Here is a 6305-nt window from a genome sequence, read left to right on the forward strand (position 1 = left end):
TCGGGGGTGGGGGGATGGCTTCGGGATGATTAAAGCACGTTACGTTTATTGTGCACTTTATTTCTATTATTATTACATGAGCTCCACCTCAGATCATCAGGCATTAGATCCTGGGGGTTGGGAACTCCTGGTATACATGATTAAATAATTTAACTTATATCCTGTGTAACATGTCTAAGTTGATTTTAACCATGCACAAATTGGTCTGAGATTGGGAGGCATTTATATAGCAAAGTCCAGTTTTGTTTACTGTGTGTCCCAAAGCAGGTTGTTTAAACTCTTAGGCTACTAATTTCTCCATCTATAAATGGGTAAATCAAATATCTGCTTTCATCTAAACCAAAACTGTTTTCCTAAGTAAAATCTGTTTGAAATTGCTTTGGGTTCCTCTGGATATTTTCTCTTTGAATTTATGATTTTACTTAAAGTGTTTCCATACCTGCCAACATAGAAACTTTAAGCTCTCAGTAAGTTGAGACAGTTTCATTCATTTTTTGGGGGTAGATGCTGAATGTGTCTTGAAATCTGTCTTTAGCGATCATGGAGAAGGTCATGCTTTCCGGGCGTGAACACTTCTCATAAAGCATCTGCTCCCGTTAGCGACTTTGTCTAAGGCTTTATGTTTCTGCAAGATGGTCATGCCTATTGTCATGGGAACGTGACACCTTCCGCTCATTTCAACTCTTGCATTTGGGCTCCTCCATCCTGTCCCAGACAACCCTGAAAATTACAACTCGACACCAGCAAATAGCTTTGGAGACATTGCCTCCGTGCTCTGACAGAGAGTTTCTCCTGGAAGCAGCGTCTTGTTCAGAGTGATCGGTGGAGGACAGGGGATGCTGTGCTCTTTCTTGACAGGTGACATGCCCAGGCAGCAATAAAGGCAGATGCTCTGAACTCCACAGGCCCAGAGGTCTGTTAACGCAGCCTGATTCTCAAGGCAATCCATGACCAAAATCAGAAGCAAGGAAGAGTTTCGATCCATTTTAGAATTGGGATGTGCCGTGTTGATCTATCACAACCTAAGCCCTTTTAGAAGAGATGGATATTTTTGCTTTTAAGAGATGAGAGAATTTTTAAATGTTTTATTTACTTTTTTTAAGGAAAATATTCCCAAGGTAGAGCATAGCAAATTTTCTTTTTTTTTTAACATCTTTATTGGAGTATAATTGCTTTACAATGGTGTTAGTTTCTGCTGTATAACAAAGTGAATCCGCTATACGTATACATACATCCCCATATCTCCTCCCTCTTGCGTTTCCCTCCCACCCTCCCTACGCAACAAATATTTTAACTGATGTTTATTGAGATGACATTGAGATCCTCAATAAACTTGTTTGTTCTGAAACAAGTTTCGAAACATAACATGTAATCACTGGCTACATTTGGAGAAGACATTCACATTCATAGGTTCATTAATGGGAAGTAAAACATTAACACAATTTTTGCTGTTTTTCTCCACTCCTGGCCCTAAGCAGACTAGATGCAATTGACAAGCTATTGTGCCAGTACTTAGATGTGGATGGAATAAAATGTCACCCAGACCCTGCAGGGAGATTTGAGGAAGGGGAATGGTATTTTGGTATATACACATAGTTGAACTGCAGGAACTGTGAATTTGGTCTATTACATGGCACAGTGGACTTTGCATATGTCATTTATGTCATAGACCTTAAAATAGGGAAATTATCCTAATTAACCATGTGGGTCCCATCTAATTCCATGAACCTTTAATAGAGAACTTTTTTTAGGAGAGATGCAGCAGAAGGGGAAGTCAGAAAGATTCGAAGTGTGGGAAGAATCCACCTGGCATTGCTGGCTCCAAGGTGCAGGGGACACTTGCTTGGACCAGAGAGAGGTCTCTAGGAGTTCAGGGCTGCCCCCGTTGACCACCAGAAAGGAAAGTCTGTATCAATACAACCCCAAGGACCTGAATTCTGCCAACAATCAGAGTGAGCAAGTTCACTGGGATCTCAGTGCCATCTCAATAAAAATGCCCACATAAAGTCTCATGGACCTAGACAAAATGATTCGGAAGTTAATATTGAAAAATGTACATGTAACAAGGTTTAGGGCACTACAATTAAAATGATCAATGTCAATGGGAGGTAGAGCTATTAGATATTAAAACATTGTATTGGACAATGGAATATTATGCAGCTGTGAAAAAGAATGAAATCATGCCATTTGCAGCAGCATGGTTGGACCTAGAGATTATCATACTAAGTGAACTAAGTCAGACAGAGAAAGACAAATACCATATGATATCACTTATATGTGAATCTAAAATACAACACACATGAACTTATTTACAAAATAGAAACAGACTCTCAGACATAGAGAACAGACTTGTGGTTTCCAAGGGGGAGGGATGCATTGGGAGTATGGGATTAGCAGACACGAACTATTACATATAGGATGGATAAACAACAAGGTCTTACTGCTCAGGGTACTATATTCAATATCCTGTGATAAACCATCATGGAAAAGAATATGAAAAAGAATGTATATATATATGTATAACTGAATCACTTGGCTCTACACCAGAAACTAAGACAATATTGTAAATTATACTTCAAATTTTTAAAAAATGAAAAAGTATATATATAGAATGCAAAAAAAAAAACAACCCCACATTATATTGGATCTATAGTTAAAATGGTGGTCTTGGTTCATGACAGACCAAGAAAACACAAGAGAAATTCCAAAATAAGACCCAAGTGTGTTTGGCAATATTGTATTTGGTAAACGTGGCATCGCATGTCAGCAGGGACAAATGGACATTTTATTGGATGTTGTTGGGACAACTGGCTGGACATTTGAGAACTGAGAAAAAGATAAAATGGGATGCATAGCAAACCATACACCACGATAAGTAAAAATGCTTCAAGGGTATACATACAAAAACATGTAACTTGTTATGTACTAGAAATAAACCTTCCATTGCTCAAATTCCTGAAGCCATAAAGTTAAACACTAATGAATTCACTGCATATAAGCATAAAACTCTTGCATCTCCCAACCAACCATAAGCACAGTTTAAAGACAGAAGGCAAACTGTGAAAAGATGTTTGCAGTGTGTGTCACACACAAAGAGATGTCTCTATTACAATCGAGATTTTTAAAAAATTTCAGAAATGTGCAAGGGAAATGAACAGATGACCCTCAAAAGAAAACATGGAAAAGGCTTTAACTCTATGAAAATATACCAAACTTCATAATAAGAGAGTTACAAATCGACATCAGGCACAGATACCACTTTTTACCAATTAGATTGTTGGCCAGGCTGTAGAAAAATAAGCCCAATACGTTTGCTGGTGGAAATGCAAAATTGGACCACTTATAGGAGGGTAATTTGGCGATATCCATATCCAGTTAACCTTTGATTAAGCAATCCTACATCTATGAATCCAGCCCAAAGATAAATACGTAAAAATACTGCATCTCTTTGGACAGCATTACTCATAGCTGCAATATTTGTAATCTGAAAGATAGAAGGTATTTCAAATGTTTCTCAATAGGAGATTGGCTCAACAGACTATGGTACATGGATAGATAAAATACTATGAATCCAAAATAAAAATGAGGATATTGGTGTGGGGTGAGCTATAGGTTGTAATAATGAGTGAAAAAAACAGAAAGAAAAAGGTGCACAACAGAATAAGTGTGTAATTAGGCTAAATTTTGTAGAAGATGGAGAACTACACAGAAACCCCATAGGCCTCCAAACATATGCATATATCCTTGTATTAAAACTATCAGATGGGAGAATGAATGAATGGCATTAGCATACCTATCTTTTACACTTGCGCCGTGCCATTTTGCAAGAGTTACCACACCATCAGAGCTTCAGTATCTCTTTGCATGAATTGGAAATAATAATCCTGCTAATTACATGGTCTGGAGGTATCAACATAGATAATACTTGGCTGTATGACAAACACAAGTCATACAACTGTTGCTCATTGTTTATGGAACATACTGGATCTTCAACACATGTACTTGTAGGATGGATAACTTCACTGAAGATCAACATCATCCCATCTGACTCTACAGTTTTCTTTGAAAATTTCTTTAGAAATTGAGAAATTTGTGAAAATGACAAAGGGAGAGGCTGCACACCCCAACAAAAGTCTTCTCCTGTTGTGACACCAATTGCAAGTTCAAGGGGGTCCTTAAAACCCTCACGTCTGACGGTTTGCTAGAAGGACTCATAGCACTCCCTGAAAACCGGTGCACTCAGGGCTATGGTTTATGGCAGTGAGAGGACCCAGATTAAAATCAGCCAAGAGAATAAATACATCTACAAATCAAGGATTGCCAGCTGTCACCAGGAGCTAGCAGAGAGGCGTGGAGTATATGCTCCCCCAGAACCTCCAGAAGGAACCAACCCTGTCGACACCTTGATTTCTGACTTCCAGCCTCCAGAATTGTGAGAGAACACAATTGTTGGGTTTTTTTTTTAAAGCCAAGTAGACAGATAGGTGGGTGGGTGGGTGGATGGATGGATGGATGGATAGATAGTTACAGTCGTCCCTCAGTATCCATGGGAAATTTGTTCCAGGACGCCCTTGGATACCAAAATCCACAGATGCTCAAGTCTCTTATATAAAGTGGCATAGTATTTTTTTTAACATCTTTATTGGAGTATAATTGCTTTACAATGTTGTGTTAGTTTCTGCTTTATAACAAAGTAAATCAGCTATACATATACATACATCCCCATATCCCCTCCCTCTGGCGTCTCCCTCCCACCCTCCCTATCCCACCCCTCTAGGTGGTCACAGAGCACCAAGCTGATCTCCCTGTGCTATGCAGCTGCTTCCCACTAGCTATCTGTTTTACATTTGGTGGTGTATATACGTCCAGATGGCATAGTATTTGAATATAACCTATACACATCCTCCCATAGACTTTAATCATCTCTAGATGACTTATCGTATCTAATACAAGGTAAATGCTATGTAAACAGTTGCAAATCCAATGTAAATGCTATGTAAATTGTCATTGACACAGCAAATTCAAGCTTTGCTTTATGGAACTTTCTGGAATTTTTTTTTCCTGAATATTGTAGATCCGAGGTTGGTTGAGTCCTCAGACGCGGAACCCAAAGATATGGACAGTCACCTGTAAATAAGTAAAATCAGCCAAGGGAAATAGTGCATGGGGCATGGTCCAAAAGGGGTCCTAAGGTGGAATTTCCACTGTCCTACTCCCAAGAGGTCATAGATGGTGTTGCTTCCTTCCAGATATGGTTATGATGACACACAGAGTATTGGCTACTAGGGAAGCTGGCCTGAGCCTTGGTACCCAGAGTCTTTATTGGAGCTCCATCCTCTCCAGCCCCTGGGGTGGACCATTAGTCTCCAGCCTCTACAGAGGTGGGGCTAATATCTGTGGTCTTCAGTTCCTCTGGAGATCGGAACTGATAGGCACAGTCCAAAGCCTCCATCATAAGTCACATTGTAGACGCTTCCAGTTGGCCCAAAGCTGCAGGTCAACAGAGGCACTCCTAGCGCCAGGACATTCCAGGGGTCTGGAGATCACCTCCCAGAGCAAAAGCCAGGCATCTCTGTAGGAAGGGGTAATTGTTCACTACAAACATATTTATATAGTCTATCAACTAGTAATACTGAAGTACATTTTGGGATGTAGTTAGAGGGATTTCTCTTGGGGGAAAAAAAAGAGATTCAAAATCATGATGGGACCTAAAATTTGGAATATTCAGATCTTAGCAAAATGGCTAAAATCCTTTTATGAGTAACCGGTAACTTCTTCTTTTCTTTCTTTTTTAAATTTTATTTATTTATTTATTTATTTATGGCTGTGTTGTGTCCTCGTTTCTGTGCGAGGGCTTTCTCTAGTTGCGGCGAGCGGGGGCCACTCTTCATCACGGTGCACGGCCCTCTCACTATCACGGCCTCTCTTGTTGCGGAGCACAGACTCCAGACGCGCAGGCTCAGTAGTTGTGGCTCACGAGCCTAGTTGCTCCGCAGCATGTGGGATCTTCCCAGACCAGGGCTCGAACCCGTGTCCCCTGCATTGGCAGGCAGATTCTCAACCACTGCGCCACCAGGGAAGCCCACTTCTTATTTTCTTGAGTGATCTTGACAGGAAGTTGATTGTTCCTCCTTTAAATCTAAGGACTTTGGGTAGCAAAGGAAACCATCCTATTTCTATGTGAATTGTGTCAATGCGCTGTTTGTACGAAAAAATAATTGCATGTAATTGTGAAGGACGCACGACTGCCTCAAAATTCATTTAAAAATCCCGCTTCGGGGACTTCCCTGGTGGCGCAGTGGTTA

Source organism: Balaenoptera musculus, chromosome X (genome assembly GCF_009873245.2).
Source record: "Balaenoptera musculus isolate JJ_BM4_2016_0621 chromosome X, mBalMus1.pri.v3, whole genome shotgun sequence".
Classification (NCBI taxonomy): Eukaryota; Metazoa; Chordata; class Mammalia; order Artiodactyla; family Balaenopteridae; genus Balaenoptera; species Balaenoptera musculus.